This window comes from Lissotriton vulgaris, unplaced genomic scaffold, assembly GCF_964263255.1.
Source record: "Lissotriton vulgaris unplaced genomic scaffold, aLisVul1.2 SCAFFOLD_4794, whole genome shotgun sequence".
In the NCBI taxonomy this organism is placed as follows: domain Eukaryota; kingdom Metazoa; phylum Chordata; class Amphibia; order Caudata; family Salamandridae; genus Lissotriton; species Lissotriton vulgaris.
Genome location: NW_028245255.1, coordinates 88,656 through 108,864, shown reverse-complemented (window position 1 = coordinate 108,864; position 20,209 = coordinate 88,656). Strand labels below are relative to the sequence as shown.

The following is a 20,209-nucleotide window of genomic DNA, read 5'->3' as shown; positions in this document are numbered from 1 at the left end:
CACCCATTGTCCACTCTCCCTCCTGGTGCTTGCTACCCATTGTCCACTCTCCCTCCTGTCAGGACCGGTATGACATCCTGACACTGACCCACCAGCCCCAGGCCTGTACCCGGTGGCTGGATAAGAGACTGGGGTGGGTTCTCCCACACCCGGTCCACCTCCTTGGGGCTCTGTACCCTCCCACCTGGAGCGGTACCCCCTTCCAGAATTGTCAGGGCACCTGTGGCAGGTGTCCTGCACAATTTGCCCACCAGTTCAGGGGATCTATCCTGCAATTGGGCTTCCTGGTCAGGGGGGACACCCTGAACCTGGCCCTCCAACCTAGGTTCTAAGCCCTCAGGCTGCACAATGGAGTGCTATTCCAAGAAGCTACCTTGGTCAGGAGACTGATTACAGTTGCCCCTTCCTCCAGGTCAGACAACACCTTAACCTGGCTTCCCAACCCAGGCACCAAACCATGTGGTTGAACACTTGCCCGGCGCACCACGACTTCCTTGGGTGCACACATGCCCCCCCGGAGGGTAACACATAACTCATGTGTTGTGTGATAGTCTGCCTGCAGATCTCCAGACCCCTGTCCATCTGACAGTGAGCGGAGATCCCCCAGGACAGAAGTGGTGTCACCATGGTCATTCACTGGTGACGTAGCCCTTCTAGGTGGCCCCTGACCCACTGGTTCCTCCACTGGGGACTCTTTTCCCCTCTCACCCCTCAGTCTGGACCTCTGCACCCTCCCAACTGGAGCGGCATGGCCAGACACCAGAACTAATGGAGGTCTGATTACAGAAACTCCCAGCTCACCAGACACTAGGGGTTCCCCCTCATCTGGCGGCCGATCAGGACAGCCTAGGCTCCCCACCTGGTGTTCCCTTAAAGAACTGTCCAGGCTCTGAGACTGGATTTCTGGCACCTTGGGACACGCAGCCCCACACTCACTCCTTCTCCACTGAGACAGGACGTGAGCCCCTACACCCCTCCCACTACAATGGGACCTTGCTGGGCTACTCTGCACCACGTCCACCACTCTGGGCTGGAAGATACCTGAGCCACTCCCAACAGGGACACTCGCCAATGCCTCTGCAGACCCTCTGGAATCTACCAAAAGGTCTGTCTCCAAAGTGAGCTCCCTGGGGTCAGAGAACTCACTCTCCAACAGGTGTTGGCATAGCTCTGGAAAACAGGGACTACAGAGGTTAACCAAACTATCCTTCACCTCACCATCCAGTGCCTCGCACACATACTCCACACCACTCTCCGGAGATTGGCAAGACAGTATCTGACTGTCTCTGTCATTCAACCCACACTCTTCTGGGCGATCTTCACACTCACATATCAGGACTTCAACTTTGGGGGATCCCCTCTCCCTGCACCTCTCATCTAGAGTCAATAGGGTGTTCCTCCCACTACTAGAACCATGAACCCTTGCGCCAGTTACCCTGTTCTCCTCAGGGACACTGCGCACTACTGGAGCTACCTCATGTCTTTAAACCTCCTGGTGTATGTTAACCCCCTCCTTCAAGTCAGGCGTCACATCTCTGGGTGTATGTACTGCTCCCTCAGCACTAGATAACTCAATTTTGCTGCCACCGTCTGAGCTGGACTCCACCTCCAACTCAGCCGAGCCCACTTTCTGAGCTACACACTTTTTCTTTTCAGCTAAGGCTTGCTCAATTTCCTTGCACTCCCGGTCTTGCTGCCTCAGACTCTGGTCTCGAGCACAAATCTGATTCCTCTCTTCACGAGCCAATATTTCCCACAATGTTTCCTCCTAAGGGCCACCGCCCTCTTGGTATTCTGGCTGGGGATCCTCCCACCAAGATTCCTACCTCAGAGTCATCTGTTAGTGTTGCTTCCCAACATAGCACCTCAAAGCTATACAGGAATGCCTCAAGATCCTGCCTTGTGTATGTATGTATGTATGTATGTATAGGCATTTATATAGCGCACTACTTACCCGGAGGGTCCCAAGGCGCTTCGACCGCTGCAAAACCCTTCCTGGCTTCCCTGAGAGATGGTCCCTTAACGGGTATCTCCAGGGTGAGACCAGGCATCCCCGGCGGTCTGGTGGGGCCGTTAGTGAAGATGAGGCAAGCTAATGCCCAGAGTTGCCGAGTGTGATCGCTGATCAGAGTGGGCACCGAGGCGAGAGAATTATCGAGTCCGCTGACCCTGGTCCAGAAACCTGCCGTGCCGGGAATCGAACCCTGGTCCCGGGCTGTCCTCTGCTCTCGGGTCTGCCGCCTCTAACCAGTGAGCCACACTACTTCACGGAAGTGGATCTCCTCTTCACAGGCAGCCCCCTCTCCTTGCAAAATACTTTTAGCTCCCCTGTCTTGTTGATGTACAGGTGAGAAAAGTTTACTTCCATTTTGACAAGGTCCAACAGGTGCAACAACTAACCAGAGTTCCAAAAAAACAAATTCCAAATGGAAACAGGAAAAAATATTATGTTGTTGCGTTTTGGTCTGCACTCACTAGTAGTTTTCACCATTCACTGTACATGAGTCAGTAATGCAAGTCCAGAATCCCACCGCTGAACACCAATGTTAGATTTGGGGGTCCCTATTTGTCACAAGTACCTACCGTGCCAACTAGAAACCCCCAAATCAAACAATCTTAAAAAGGCTAAAGACCCTGAGTCATAAAGTTCCTATAGGCCGATAGCTGAAAATTGACAGTAAAATATTAAGAGCTATTCTGGCTGAGTGTCTTCTGCTGCTGATGAAATGATTGGTTCACCCCGATCAGTCAGGGTTTATACCTGGACAAAACACAATGTATAATTTAAGACGGTTAGAGCACATATGGCAAGCTCCTGCCCCGCTGGAAACTGATGCTGTGATCGCGTCATTAGATATTGCACAAGGGTGCTATTCAGTGGAATGGCCGTATATGTGGCAAGTTCTGAGATGGATAGGACTAGGTACACAATACCTGCAGTGGAGTCAATTGCTCTACACAGTCCCTACGGCTAGAGTATGGGTGGGTAGAACGGTGTCGATATCTATAGCACTAAAGCGAGGAACCCGACAGGGATGCCCATTATCACCATTACTGTTTGCCCTCTCTATGGAACCCATGGCCAAGCGGCTGAGAAAAGGTATGGATCCCTGGGGCATACGCTTGGGAAACACTAACCATGTGGTATCACTATATGCTGATGAAACATTGGTTTTCATTTATTGCAACCGGAACACTCGGTCCCGATACTTGTAGAGGAAATTTGTAATTTTGGTGATATCTCGGGATTAGACATCAACCCCACAAAGTCTAGAATTATATCAATGGGAAAGATAGCGGCGGTCTCCCCCCCAGGCATAAAGGCCAGTCCTGGATATACCGTGGACAGTGGAGGAGGCACAATACGAAGGACTTAATCTAGCGGGCACCACCGACACCTACCATAAGCTTAATATCGGTCTGGTAGTAGAGGGTCTGAGTCGCTCAATTCTCTTCTGGTCGGACTTGCCACTATCACTATTGGGGCGAATAGCGATCATTAAAATGATTATATGGCCCGTTGCCTTTATGCGCTGCAGCATTCCTTTTACATGATACCGCGACCCTATTTCAATACACTGGACATCTTGATTGGGGACCTTTTATGGGGCAAGAAACGTAAACGCGTGAGTTTGCTGACGTTGCAAAGGACTTTGGGGACGGGAGGCCTTGAGGTTCCAAGACTAGAGTTTTACTACATGGCCTCCCAGCTTCAGTTTGCGGTTCACTGGCTCGATGACGAGGAAAATTGGGAAAAACCCCTTCTGGCTGGGACATACAGAAGGAATACACCTGCAGGGCTACTGATGATGGGGGGAGTGGTCCCTGAAGGCCAACTATATATAATATGCCATGTAACAAAAATGTGGGAGCATGCAGTTCGACGGGTGCTCCGGCATGCCCCATACACACCAGACATGCCCTTGTGGGAGATATGACCATTCGCTGCTATCGCGGACTCCATGTCGGTACAACATTGGCAGGACAGGGGGATGCCATCTTCTGGGGGATCTTTACAGGGAGGGACAGTTCATAACACAAGAAGATGCATAAACATGACCTATTTACATTATATGCACTTTGTTATCTGCATGGTACACATTCTTAGGAGCAGACATTTTAACCCTCTGCACTACCTTAGGATGAGTCAAAACTTTCACTGGACAAACCTCCGGCGGCAGCAGGTCCTTTTAAAATGCTAATCTAAATTTTTTTAAATGACGCCCGACCACAAGTCAATGCCCGGTGCGGTCGCACTGATCACACCGCCCTAGAGCCGGCCCTGACCAGAATGGCGAAGTCAAACGAGGCGGTGCAGAGTGTGGTGCCACAGGCCACGGTGCAAGCAGTGACTCAGTGGATTCGGCGGTCATCATCATCGGTGTGACCAGGGTTGCTGTGCTAGATGCAGACGGTGCCTTCTGTGGTGCCATTAGGGCACAAAGTCAGCGGTGGAGTCGGTGACGGAGTGGGTTGCATTTCCCTTTTCTGTCGCAACTGAAACAGCAGTTCCAGAAGTGGTACCCTGAGGTTGGTGAAGTTTTTGCAGTCCCTGAGGCTTCAGAACAGGAAGCAAGCTCTCTTTCAAGCCCTTGGAGATACTCAGCACAAGTAAAAGAAAGTTCAGTCCAGTCCTTTCACTGCCCAAGGCAGAAGCAGCAACTGCAGTCCAACCAAACAAAGAGACCATACAGAAAAGGGGCAGTACTCCTCCTGGCAGCTCTTCCAGCTCTTCTTGGCAGGTTCCTTGATTACAGCGAGTTCTAAAATTCTGGGGTCTGGGCCCCAATATTTATACTCAAAATCACTTTGTTCTCTCAGGCGGAGAGTGTCTGTCCTTAGTCCAAACCAGTTTAGTCCTTTTGGGACAGCTTCCCAGCAGGAGGTGGAGACAACATTGTCAAAGGTAGACCAGGCCCATACAGGTGCATGGAAATCTCCTCCCACTACTCTAAATGTAGCCCAATTCTATTCAGCCAAGCCCTGACTTATCCAGACTCTCTGGAGCCACTGTACATCCCCAGCCTCTGTCCTGCCAAAGTCAAACAGTCAATCCATTAACCCAGCAGAGTCACCCAGGATGAATAAGAAAGAAAATACCTACTTTCTAAAAGTGGTATATTCAAACCCAGAACATAAAAATCATTCTTACTAAAAGATGCATTTTTACATTGAGTCTATGTATAACAAACTCCATTTCTCTATCTTGTCCCAATGGGAAGTTATGCTTATAAGATGTTATAAGTAAAACTCCCATTCTTTCCTCCAGGACAGATGGCCTTGCAGTGGTGAAAAACGAAATACACTGTAATCCACTAACAGGACATGTCACACACACCGGGACATGTCCTACCTTTAACATACACAGCACCCTGCCCACAGGGGTACCTTAGGCCTATTTTAGGGGTGACTTATATGTAAGAAAAGGGAAGGTTAGGGCCTGACAAGTGGGTGTACTTGCCAGTTTAACCTGGCAGTTACAAACTGTGCGCAGACCCTGTAGTGGCAGGTCTGAGATTCCTTTTCAGGGCTACTCATGTGGGTGGCACAATCAGTGCTGCAGGCCCACTAGTAGCATTTGATTTACAGGCCCTGCCACACTCAATGCACTTTAATAGAGACTTACCAGGATGCCAAATATGCCAATCATGGAACCACCAATACATAATATGAATTTACAACAGGAACACTTGCACTTTAACACTGAACAGCAGTGAGAAAGTGCGCAGAGACACTAAACCAGCAAAAACAGAAAGCAAAACACAAGGGAAACATGCCAAAAGATGCAAAGTCTAACAATATTCATCAATGTTTATATACATCAAAAAAGGAAAATCAAGGCAGCACAGCAATTGGCTGTTCAGCTTGAGGCCTACATAAGTTAGGGGGAAACAGCAGACATCAGCTCACTGGTGACCTGAAACTATTCCTGCTAGGCTCCTCCTCAGAAGATACTGTGTCTGCTCAAACTTAATTCAGGGACATACCCATGCAGGGAAAAAACACTCAGTATCATCTAACTGGAACAGACCGGCACCTATTGGTGGATCTTGAGCATCCTAACCTAAGAGCAACCTATGGGAGGTTCCCAGCCGACAACCCTCTGGCAGCCACCTAATGCTCCTTAACTAAAAGCACGACAATAGATTATACCTTTCTCTCTTTTTCACTGTTCAAACAGGTCATTTCATTTCAGTTAGGAGACAAAGGTGACAGTGACTATAGACCCCAAGAGATCCCAATAAAAACAACTACGCCCATCTTCAAACAGTCACTATAATCAATTACAAGAAGAACAAATTGGCAGAGGCAACAATCGGACACCTTTCACAATCTGCCACACCTGTCTTCAAGGCACGGACCAGAACAAGTGAAATAAAGAGATGGAAGTTCTTCAACAACAATATGTTTGCCGTTCCACTCAAATCAAAGGTGTACCAAAATATCAGTGGAATTGGAAGAATCCCTAAAAGGTAATGGACCCAAATCAAGTACACCAAAAGAATGATTAACCGCAACTCACCGCAACACAACAGGTAACATTGCTCCGACACTAATGCGTCAGAAAAAGTACATTTAAAGAGATTGAAATGGGCTGTCAACAGGAAAAGACAAGAAGAGGCCTGGGTAAAACTTTTCGCTGATTTCAAGCACAACAACAGTGCTAGATTCTGGGGAACGATTAACAACCTTACTCGTGCCTCACACGGGGACATTACCTCCCACATTATTAAGAAGTCTTGTTTAGATACCTAGGGGATCATTTTCACCAGGACAGCACCCTGTGAATGACTGGCCCGGCACCAAAAAAACATCCAATTGGAAACCCAGCACTGTCCAAGCAAATAAAGGCCATCCCCCAGCGCAGTCTTCAACAGAAGTAAGCACAACGCTTTACCATCTCCAGAACTCAACATCACAGTAATTAAAAGGCAAATTGGCAAAGGTCGGAAGGAGGGGGACCCGGGCCTCCATGGAATCTCCCCAGGATTATTCAACAGTAACTCAGAATTCTTGACCGAAGAATTGGAGCCCATTTTTTCCAAAATAAGGCAGTTTTTTACAATTCCATCTTTCTATAGGGGTTCAATAATCTCGTCAATATTAAAATATGGTGACACGTCCATGCCCAAAAAAGTTATCATCTAGTTGATCATATAGACAACGAGGCAAAATACTTTGCAGGAGCATTTTTAGAAAATCTTTTGTGGCTGGGAAAGAGAGATTAATTATGCCGCTTAACCAAACAGGGGTCTTAAACTCCGCTGGTACAACAACATCTTGGTTATGTCAATGCTAATAGACAAGGCAAAAGCCTCAAAAATGCCATTACACCTAAGCTTTATTGACTACACAGCTGCCTTCAACCATGTGAATTGTGGCAAACTCTGTGGCACACTGGCCTATCGAGGGATCCCACGTACCCTGCTGAACCTAATAATTTCCCTCAATACAGATACCTGGGTACAGGTAAAGCTTGGTGAAGGCTCATTTTGAGCTCATGCTGGGATGTGTCTTGGCCCGACCCTATTCAATCTCTTTTTGTCTGACCTGGTACAGTCACTCAATGCCTGTAATTTCCATGCCCTGAGGCTAGGAAGCCCAACACTGTCAAGCTTCCTCTATGCGGCTGACATAGTCCTCATGACGCACAGACAGGTCAGCCTACAGCACCTCCTCAGCACAACACAAGAATATTCTGAAACAAATGGCCTAAACATCAATCTTGAGAAAACAAGTTTGAGTACTTTAAGCCAAACTTATACCAACAATAGCTTATGCAGCAAACTACAGAGGGATAGGGATGTTAAAAGTCTGAACAGTACTATAATAAGAGCATATGGAATCATTCTCAGCCTTGCAAACTACACCTCACCACCACAGACCAGGCTGCGAGTTTGGACTACAAAGGCAAACCTCAGGAAAGAAAGGAGCCTTTCTTATCAGCTAGGCTAAAATCCACACTGCTCCACCAGAAAGAGCTGCAACAGAGAGGCTCATCACCAACCAAGACTTACCTCAAAGAATACCTGCAGAACATAGGGCTTTTTCCGCTATAGGTTCAGTAATGTTGCATTCAAAAAGCTAGTGTAGAAATCAGTAAAGTCTCTGTCGCTGGTCGAAGACAAAGCCAAATTAGCAAAGAGGGCGCATGATTGCATGACATTTAGCACTTATAGAGCACTTCCACATCAAAAATACTTCAGCCTAGGTTATTCAAGAACCATTAAAGAACAATTTCTGAAATAACAATTGGGGTTCTTGACAAGCGCTCAGCACCTTCCGCCCTGACAAAGGGACTGGACAGAAACATCTTGCTGCCTATGCGGCACATCCAAGGAGGATCTGTTTCACCTCATTTGCACTCGCAAAGAGCTTATGACAGAACGGAGGAAGCTCATTAAAGTTATTTTAATCAAAGAGGGGTTTGGACTCAGAGACAGGCAGTGCTGGCCTGTTTTGCCCTGGAGGATCCGCAGCTGAAATGCCGACTGGTACAATTCCTGGCAATGGTGGTTAAAAAGATGCCAGAATTCTGGGTCAGGGGTTTTTGGCCCAAAACAACTCAAAGCTGGCTCAAAGCACTCTGCAGCCCCTGGCCAATGACAGAAGCCATGACTACATCAGTAGGATTGGTCCTTTTTGCACTTAGCCCAGGCAGCAAACCTGGAAGGCCTGTCACCTGACTCCAAATTGTATGTAAATATGTTAACCTGGACCTAAGCCTACTCATAAATCTCTGAGGAAGTCAATCCTGATGCCATCAATGAGAGCCCCCCCCCACCTCTTACACTGCACAATCCCCACCAGCCTCTATCATTCATACGTATTTAATGCTTCTTGCACCTGTTTCATTATACTGCAACTGACTTCTTAAATTTAAGCAACATTTTAATATAATTACATAATGTTTTATGCATTGTTTTACCATATTCTAACGTCGAATAAATCTTTGTCGCAAGGGGAGTCATCACCAGAGTACATCACTCCATCGTCACACAATTTGCACAAAATTATTTTTAAGTACCTGAGAGCTTATATTGTATATTTTAAAGGACTGCTGCATGCCCACACAACATGTTATCACTTTGTACGGATGTTAATGCTTTGTCTATTTTGTGCAATGGTTTTAAGTAACTATGCTCATAAAATTTGACTTGACTTGACTATCAACTCCACGTTCGACGTCTACTCCCTTCTAAGCAACTTCAACTTTTTAAAAACACTATGTGAACATCCATGACCTAATTAATACACTTAAGTGTACGCCTAAGCCTTCAATACCCTGGTACTATCAAGACCTTGCTGATAATAATTGCTCCATCTGCAGCTTGGAAAAGAATGGAATGAAAACAGAACTCCCAATGACCACATGATTCTGAAATCCCTCCCCACAACACGCAGACAGCTCATCACATCAGCTAAAACAAAGTACTATACCAGCACTGACAATGAAGTCACCAACTGAAGCAAAATGCTTTTCAACACAATGAAGCAACTCCCTGCCACCCCCACCTATTCCTCACACCACAGAAGAGTGCAATGCCATTAACCTCTTTCTCAGTGAAAACCTACAGAAGGTCCAACAGCATATTGAGAAGCTTACTTCATCTCTTATGCCCAATCTTTCTCATAGAATCCCACAGTAGTCCTCATTAGAAGCTCTAACTTTTGCAGATCTCGCTCGCATGCTCAACTCCCTAAAGCCACTTCCTATGAAGATAATGTCTCACCCTGATATTACATCAAAGGTCTCTCTAGTGGCGGCTGGTGAAATCTGAAAGTGGTGTGGCATAAAGGTTTTTGGGGAGTGAGCTTAGCGATAGAACCCGAACATCATAAATTGGGTTTGAGGGGGTTCTCACCCCGTGAAAATTTTGATAAAGGGTGGGCAAATAGTGCATTTTGAAGCATATTTGAGAAGTCAGGTCATTTACCTCACACTATAACTAAGTAAGGAAAAAGATTATGTGGCAGGGTTAATTAAATTATGGAGCAAGACAAAACAAATGATACTGCATAGCGCAGCACATTCTGTGATAGCATGAATTCATTATTTTGTCATTTTTACAAATGTTAACACCCTCTGGATAAAAGTTTCATTTTATCAGTACTAGTACTCAAATACAACAATATACACCTGAAAAGTGAACTGTCAACCTTAGCAGAGTACCCTCTCCATTTTTAAAATACATCACCTCAATATGTTCAATATTATTTCATACATCATTAAATTGCAGTGAAAAGTAGGAGTTCTTTTAATTAATTAAACACAGGGAATGTTGGAGCTGAGAATCTCATTTGTAAAAGCTCTGTAAAGGAAAAAAAAAACACAGAGCACATATTTATTTCAATAATACTGACTCGTTCTTCTTCTGCCACGTTACAGTTGTTAAAATGCTAGCATTTATAACGTTATAAATAACAATAGTTATAATACACCAACGCATGTGTTATTTTACACACTTGGCAATGGCATCTGCTGTACCTGCCTGGCTGCCTCCACTGGTCGCTGCGGGTCCTTTCTGTGTACAAAGCGCAGGAAAGGAGCGTCATTAAATGTAAACACTAGTGGGGGCATGGCTAGCGCCCGAGGAAGATGGCGGCACTCCCGTGACTCACCTGGGAGGTCGGGGGTCTCTGAGGGATTTTCTCACAGGAACTGTGTCTGGATGTATGGCAAATTAACTAACAGAAAGTCGGAATGTGAGCGCTTTCAGATGGAGAGTCTCTCGTTTCATTTCTGATAAGCTTTGTACTTCAATTGCGGACTGCACTCACAGCTGAGGCACGGACAGCCGTTATTCCATTGTGGCTCGCGCGCTGATGGAGCCGTTTTTCATCGCGTATTTTGTCTCCACTGACAGCAGGAATTCATGCTTGACAAAGAAACACACCAGCTGGTAATGAAGCCCACAAGCTAAGTTCTGTAAAGAATTATTGCCTCTCTTAGACCCACAATGCCCCCTTTCTGGTCCTCTTTACGCCCTAACTAAATAGAACAGCAACTATTACTTCAAAGCTGCCTGCATGCTGAGGAAATCGCTTTTACTGTGCTCTTTGTCTGTTCAAAGGAGGAAATGATTTACTGCTTTCATATTAATGACTACTGATGTCTGGCACTAGAAGTTAAGAAGGAAAGTGAAATTTGGCCTTTTTTCAACGTATTTATCCTTTTTATTAGTAGGCTTTATTTAGGCATATTAGTAACCTCATTTCTAAATTGCTAATTTGTTTGTGTGGAACTGTCTGCATCACTTGCTTGATTTTTCCAATGCTTGCAACGTTACATGTAAGTACCTCACCGCTATTTATTTAGAATGAGTTTTTTTATTCTAGCATTAAGTTTAGCATGCTGTGTTGCTCGCTATGCTGTAGATATGCTCCTGTAATGAATTATGGTGCCTCACATTCCACACACTTTCCTCTCATTAAGCCTAAGGTTACCACTGTTATACCTTATTTAATGTTTATTGGTAAACGTGTGTCATAAAAATCTGTTACGTGCCAAATGCACATAATTTCCATTACAGTGTATTTTTTCTATTATTGTTAAGTAGAGTTGCATACTTAAGTTGTATCTTGTGGTTTTCTACATCCTTTTACGTACAGGCCTCTACTCTTCCTGTTGTATGGGCAGGTTAAAAAGGGTATCCCCTCTGCAAGCATCCTCATATCGTAGTTTCATTGTTCATCCAAAGTCACGTGCAAACTTCATTCAAATGGAGGATTCCCAAGCAAAAACGCCCAAAACAGTTGCTTCTCTAGCTGTGGCTAATGGTTCCTCTTCTCTTAATAAAGTAACAACTAAATGTATCAAAAAGGATTCCCCTTCTTCACCAAAGCAATCTTTGTCTGTTTCCATGGATCTTCTTTTGGAGGAAATCCGAGTCCTACGACCATTTGTCTAAGAGACAAACTCAGATACAAATCCTAACAGACGGTTGGGAAAAATTGGAAGAACTAGTCACTAGGGTCGATCATAGTGTTGAATCTCTGGCCACCAATAGTTTTTTTCGCAGGACTATGCCAAATTCACAGCGGTATACAACTGTTACAACGAAGTTTTTACAATGCACTACCATTACAACGCAGGCATTACCACGCATACCATTACAACGCATTGCGCTGGGGGCGCTCTAGGATAGGGAATAAGTATAATTTTATATCCAACACCTTCCCTAGTGTCCACGGGGACTGGAGTTGTAATATAAAATTATACTTACCACTATCCAGCACCTCTAAGCGCTATGCGTTGTAACGGTATTCGTTGTAAATACCGCGTTGTAATGGTCTGCGTGGTAAAAGTATGCGTTGTAACGTCATACATCCTTCACAGCAGATAGACGTAAGGAATTCCTTGCTTTGCGTCCAGCATTATGTTCTATTGGAGCACGGTTTGGACTGTGCCACCCTTGCTTGTTCAAAGTCACTCTCAATAATAACACCATGACCTATGAGGATCCAACAAAGTTGAAGAGTTTCCTTGCCCAGAAAAGATGGACATTTCTAGTACTCACTTAAAATAGATTCTCTTTTGTCATACAGTGGAACAGGGTTTAGCTTCTCAGCATGCTGTTTTACTTCCAGAATTTTAAAATAGTTTCTGTCATGGTTTAATGGTTTGTTTGTTCTCATTATCTTCGTCCACTTCAGGTCGTGACCTTATATTGCCTGATATCATGATTTGTCATGACGTACTTCATCCGTCTGTATTAACCATTTTTATTTCTATTTTACACAGGACCTACCTCATGTGCTTAACCTATTAGTCTTGAATGTTGTTTACATCCCGAAGTCTTCCCCGTCTTGCCTCATGGAGTCCGCGTACATCATCATTCCATGTGGTCTCCCCCCCATCCTTCCCATTGTTTTGACTTCTATGTGGATATGATCCTTTTTCTTATATTCTTCTTTACAGCTCTCACCCTTTCTCCTTTATCCCCTTTTCTTTCTTCTTAACATACATGTTTCTACTGCTTGTCTCTTTTTCCAATCTTACTTCTTTCTTTTCTTCATCTTTCCTACCCTCTCAGTTTTTCTCAATTGGTTTCACCTTTCAGTATCTTCATATCTAAGATACGGTTTACTTCAAAGTTTTTTATAGTTCCCATTGTTGAACTTTTCACAAGTACTATTGTTCACAATATATGGGATCTCAATGGTTCACTTATGTTCTCATTACTGTCATTTTACACATGTTTTTGAAAATTGTCACATGGAACGTCAGAGGCTTGAATTCCCCCATGAAGCGACAGAGAATCCTTTCCCACCTCTCCAATTTAGATGTTAATATTGCCTTATAGCAAAAATCTCATCTTACCGAAAGCGAATCGTTAAAACTCAAAAGGAATAGTGTTGGTGAAGTCTTCTTCCCCATTCATCAATTAGGGAATGGATCACTTGGGATACCTGCGTTATATATTCTAGTGAATGAAAAAATACTCGTACAGCCAGGTGTGAAATATTGTTTAAAAATTGTCCATTTTTAAACAATATTTCAAGACGGGAAATTGGTAACTCAATCCCATTACGCACCTACAACCAATTTTTAAACAATATCTCGAATCCAGATTTATTAAAATTAACACCTGGGTGTACGAGTATTTTTTAATTCACTAGAATATATAACGCAGGTATCCCTGATCACTACTGCACTAACCAGGGTTACACCTCCGGGCGGAGGAAGCATGAACACTAACCCCATGATTATGCTGTCACGTGATTAACAGTACAGCGGAGAATCAAGATATACCAGTATTTCCACCAACTGCACGTGAATGAGGTTTTTTTTATTGGGACATAGAACACAAAGAATTGCTAACCCAGGTTATGCAGGACAAGTTATCCATTCCCTACTTGATGATTGGATTTAGATTAAGGAAGCTGAATGGATCATAGCTACTTCTTTCTCCCTCCACTTTGATTATATGAAGTTTTATTCCCACCAGGTGATGAAAAACGAAATGGGGTTATAACTCTTTGTCACAAAGCACTGAACGCCAAGCTTGTATCTCAAGAATCCGACACAGAAGGCAGATGGAGTGTCACTAACCTCATGTTGGGAAAGACCCCTTTGACCTTACTTAACATTTATGCCCCTACCAGCGGAAATGTCACATTTTGGTCTTGTGTATCTCAGTTACTGCTCAAGTACCCATCAGAAAACTTTATTCTTGAAAGACTGTAACCAAGTGATGGACCCGTTTATTGATAGAAATTTGAAATCCCCCTTTATCCCAAACACCCCACACAAAGTTTTCACACAAACTATTCAACAGAGAAACCTATTAAACTCATGGAGCCTCTGTAACCCATCCATAAGAGAAAATTCATTTTTTTCCTCTCCGCATCAAACACAATCTCGAATAGACCATATTTTGATTTCACTTGACATTTCCCAATGCTTACGTTCTGCTGACATAGGCCCTATACTACTTTCGGATCATGCATCTGTTTCGATTAAACTAGACATTTCAAACCAATTCACATTAACAAAAAAATAGCGTTTCAATAATTCCTTACTCCTTGACCCTAATTTCAATACATCTTTTACCTCTTTCGCTCAGGAGTTTTTTCATATTCATTTAACGAATGATGTCTCCTTTCATACAGTATGGGATGCTTTTAAGGCCACTGCTCGGGATTTCATCATCAGATTTGTGTCAAATAAACGTCAAGCCTCCCACACATTACATAACATACTTCTTGCTAAGATTAAACAGCTTGAGCATTCCTTCCATACCTCCAAGTCAAAGGACTCCCTCAAAGATCTCATCAATGCAAAAATCGCCTTTAACGAATCCACTACTAAACAAGCCTCCCTATACTTACTAAAATCCTCAGCAAAGTATTATGGGGGCCAAAACAAATCGGACAAACTGTTAGCAAATTACTTAAAGATTAAACAACAGAAACTTCACATTGCTTCCATTATAGATGATAACCAAGCATCGAAATTCAAAGATACTGAAATACTTCAAGAATTTGAATATTTCTATCAATCCCTCTACACACCAGAAAACACACCCTCAGATACAGACATATCCCAATATTTCCCCACAATTCAAAAACATATTAATCCTCAGTTAGATTTAGCTTTGTTGGAAGCTGAACTTACACAAACAGAATTGTCAAATGCTTCAAAAACTCTTAAAAAAAGACAAGGCCCCGGGCCCAGATGGCTTCAGAGTAGAATTTTATGTACATTTCGCTCATTTATTACTCCTAAAGGCTGATAAAGATCTTTGTTATTATAAGAATTATAGACCCATATCCTTAGTCAACGTAGATTATAAAATGTTCTCGAAAAGCCCTAGCCCTACGATTTGAACCATATCTTATCATGCTGCTTGGAAAAGAACAATCAGGTTTTGTCAAGGGTCGCAATATCCCTGACAATACACGTCTATTCTTTAAAATTTTATCTAAATCATCATACTACCCGGACTCCCTGGCAGCAATAACATTAGACACTGAAAAGGCCTTTGATAGGGAATACTGGCCTTTTATCTTCCACGCTCTCAAGTGATTTGGGTTTGGACCGAAAATTGTTTCTCTAATAGCCCTACTTTTTTCTGAGCCCAAGGCTGCCATATCCACCAATAGCCTCATATCCCCTTACTTTAATCTCAAACGAGGAGTACGCCAAGGGTGCCCCTTGTCCCCCTTTCTTTTCAATTTGGCCTTAGAACCTTTTCTCTCATGAATACGCCAGAACAACTTAATCACAGGTTTTGTCTCAGACACTCAACAAATTAAGTTGGCAGTATATGCTGGTGATATTTTAGTTTTCCTCTTCCAAGCACAATCTTCACTTACACCTTTCATGGATGAGGTAGAGGCCTATGGATTGGTATCTAGATATAAATTGAATGGAGGAAAATTTGAGATATTACTCTTAACCAAATTTACCTTTAAGGATGATTTTAAGATGTCTAACTTCACTTGGAGCCCTAAACATATAAAATATCTTGGCATTTAGTTCTCTCTCCCTATAAAGACTTCCATCGCTTTAAACATAGACAAATGTTCTGCCAAACTTAAAACGCTGGTCGCAATATGGCATCCTCTTTATCTTTCTTGGTGGAGTTGTCTTGACACAATCAAAATGATGTTGACTCTGATAGTTTTGTATATTCTTTCTAACATTCCATTATCCATTCCATCTAAGTTCTTTCAAAAGATTAACTCTATTTTGACTTCTTTTTATGGAACGCTGAAAAATCAAGAATAGCACTACAGAAATTAACAAGACCAAAATCTGAAGGCGGTGTCAATTTCCCCCATTTCTCCAATCATCTCAAAGCCTTTCAGTTATGACAACTATCGAATTGGATCACTAGCCAATCTGAGGATGAACCTCTCTGGGTGGATCTCGAAACCTCATTTTTAGCTCTCTTCTCATTTCAGGAATATCTCTCCTTTATCCGCAAGCTACCAAAGCTCTCTACTGCCATAATTAAGCAATCCTGTAAACTACTGTCAACTGCACCCCACTTAATGGCACATAATTTAGACACTTTTCTCAATTCCACGATTCGGCACAATAAACAAATCCTCCTTAATAGGAAACCTATATATTGGAAGATTTGGAGAAACAAAGATCTAATCTGGGTTCATCAACTTTTAGATCAGGACTCACCTATTCAATTCACGCAATTACAAACTTTTTATCATTTACCTTCTTCCTTTAAACCTACATTTTTTCCCTTGCAGAGTGCAATACTTGATACTTACACTAAACTCAAATATTCACCTTCCTCACCCTCCCAACCCCTTTTCCCGTGGCATAACCTTTTGCACGTAAACCACAAAGAGTCCACCATTTATTCCTGTTTAATGGCACCTCCTGAGATCCGGGACAAAACCAAAGTGGAACTTTCAATACAATCCGTTCTAGGAACGAATTGGCCCATTACTTTTTGGGACAAAATTTGGATGAAACTCAGGAAATCGGCCAGAGCGGCCAGCACAACACAAACACTCTTCCTTATTTATGATAGATTGTTTATTACCCCCACATACTTACATAAAATACATAACACAAATCTCAACTCTGGCTGGACATGTTCCCAGGTGCTGATCTTCGTCATATGATATTCACCTGTCCACATGTTTTTATATTCTGGAAACAGGTTTGGCACCACATTAACACTATCTTTCACACCACAATTCCCCCCTCTCTCCCAAACATTTTCCTAGGTAGTTTAACATCAGACTGGAAAACAAGTAATTCCCAGCGACCACTTATTGATTTGTTAATAGCTGTAGCTTTTGAGCAAATATCAAAAAATTGGAAAGACTCCTCTAAATTGTCCTATTTAGCTTGGTGGTTTGCTGTGTGTCAAAATCACTGCCTTGATACAGCACTTGTTCATCCTATTTCTCTTGCTACTAAACGATCTCACCTTTGGGGCCCACTCACACAATTCCTAGATGATACTGTGAAGAAAACTTCTTTACCTGTCCCTTCACAACAAGAAGTTACCAAGCCTCCCTCACCTCCAACATTTGTTTATAATTATGCTTAATTTATCATTTCTATAACATTTTTAAAAAATTACTGTTATTTATGCTTTTTGTGGACCTTTGATTATATTGTATTCATATCATCTTCTATATTATCCTTGTTACTATTTTAATGGCTATTAGAAATCATTATTATTCTTTATTACATATTCATGTATTATGTATTAACAAATAGCTGTGTATACGAAGTATTGTTTTTGTGATCATATTAATCTTTTCAATAAACCTTTTCTTGAAAAATAATAGTGATGGTTCATGGTTGGAGTGCCTTAGCTCTATCACTTTAGCAGCCTATGTGTTTGCACATGATCGAGGGGAAAGCAACACGGACAATGATGAGGTAGGAAAGAATCTCTCACAGTAATCTATACCCGTCCCTCCTGCACTTTTAGTCTCCATAACAGGAAACTGAACCGAAAGCACTTTGAGTTTAGATATAGCTTCTGGCATATTCCTAATACCTGAGGGCACAAGTTTCAATGGTGTCACTGTCATTATTAATCCCTTCTAGCAAGACAAATTTAGTATTGTGGCATGGAGGAATTCTGTTTTCCTGTGTCCGATGCAGCTAGAGTACCCTGAGTTTCGCACTTTCAAACTACTTTTTTTCCAAAATGTACAATGTTTGTCAAAGAATGTCAGGTGGAACTCTTTCACCCAGTGCCAAGAGGTAGTCAACTTGATAGCGTAAATATAGCACTATATTTTTGAACTTACCTCTCCATGGCCGCTCAGGAAAGGCTGAAAAGACCAATCACTGCTTGGCTTCATAATAAGAAATTACAGTGCTTGCTCATGCTCCATTAGTTAGGTAGAACCCTGTACCCACCCTGATGTGCATTGTGCACAAACTGCACTAGCCTAGCGACCATGTCTCAGCCAATACAGATGCTGCTCCCTTGCTGAGAGCCAGGATTGGAGTGAGCAGGCACATTCACCACTCATTTATCAACCCCCACTCTCCTAATGTGCTGTGGAGAGAAGCCTCTACTGCGCATGTCCGGCTGGCCGAACACAGGCAGCCGTTTAACCCAACACACTAGGTGCCACAGTGTCTGCCACCAGTGTACTATTGTTATTATGCATCTGTCACTCCAGTATCAAGCCTCACCCCCTTAAGAGCCAAACAGAAACTGCCTGTGGCTAAAGGATGACTACCACGGGCGCAAGATTAAAATATTAATTTTGAAGTTTGTTGATTATGCATGTTTATTTACATTTAATAGGGGCGACATTGGGTCTAAAATATCAGCGGGCAACGCCCCAGTGCCCTAAGGCAGAAACCAACTCTACCAATGACCAGCCCATCACTCACCTAACATTCATCAGCAAGATCATTGAAAAAGCAGACTGTGTTCAACTTCAAGATCACCCCAGTGCTAACCATATCCGCCAAGACTACCAGGCTGCCTTCATATCATGCTGCAGAATTGAAACTTACCTTACACATCGTAGACAGTGCCCTCCTCCTTCCCAAATGAAGATAACTCCTGATATTACTGGACATCTCACCTGCCTATGACAGAATCAACTACCTTACCCTTGAAACAATCAATCACCTCACCCTTCAACCTCTACATGAAGTTGCTTAGTGGTCTTCTGCACCACTGTTCACCAATTCACTGAAGATGCACAACTCACTTCATCCAGACCTATGTGTCTAGCCCCCTGCTCCATGACCACACAGAGGGTATCACACCTGCTGCAGCACGTCTCATCCAAGGCCTGAAGAAATATAACCACATCACCCCCATGCTTATGGAACGCCATAGGCTCCCTTGCCAACCCGCAGAAATATTCTCAACCAGCTGCATCATTTGCACAGCCATCTTGACTGGCACCTGAGCTGACCTTACAGAAGATGGCTCTTGGCACACCTGCAGCCAGGGCAAGATTAAACTGCAGAATAAGAAGTGTAAAAAATGAAAAGCAGGGTGACAGGTGTTTTCCATCTATGCACCCAGGATCTGAATGAACATCCCCAAACCGATCAGGAACACTCCAACGCTGCTCCAATTTGGAGAAGAGTTGAACACGAACACTACAGCACCATGAATTAGCAGTCCACAAACTAGTTACCTCTACCATTACTCGCTACCGTACAAGATTATGTTGTTTGTTTGTTCACCTCATAATGTTCTGAGGGGGTGTCTGTGAAGGCAAGTTCATTGTAGTTCTTTCTGCAGTGCTCTCGAGCTTCCACCCATGTTTTCTGATCTGGTATGCGAGTGTAGACTCGTGATCCGCCAAATTCACTGATGACAGACGCACACAGAGCTGCGGAGCAGAAGGAGAGGTGAAGCAAAAGAGGCCAGGGAATGGGGATAGCAGTTACTGCAAACGTCTAGGTCTGGGGTAAAAAGGAACAAGAGCTGATATCAGCACACATGAAAGAGGCTGAGGCCATCCAATCATCTACAAAATCTATTGGCCTTCACTAGTGTCATCCCCTCTCCTGGACTTGCCTCTGAATCCCTGTCAAACACATTGTTGCTTTCCAGCTGATATACAATCCCAAGTCTCAACAAACTCTTCTTATGCAGATTGTACTCAGAATTACTGTTATGATCTTCTATTTCTATTATAGAGTGTAGAGCTCTGTGTTGTAATGTTCCATGTTCTAGTTATGTGTAGATGTTCTCTACCCTGGCAGTTGCTGTTGGATTGGCCAGGGGAG

General features: G+C 43.3%; 1 protein-coding gene across 1 annotated transcript in view; it reads right to left on the bottom strand.

Annotated features, from left to right (window-relative positions):
- LOC147666493 (C-type lectin lectoxin-Lio3-like) overlaps window positions 1-19,772 on the bottom strand; it is a 53,289-nt gene extending 33,517 nt beyond the window's left edge. Inside the window, exon 1 of the mRNA XM_086949042.1 lies at window positions 19,661-19,772. The gene's annotated coding sequence lies outside the window, so the exon portion shown is untranslated. The remainder of the gene's footprint in view (window positions 1-19,660) is intronic.
- Window positions 19,773-20,209: the final 437 nt, after the last annotated feature.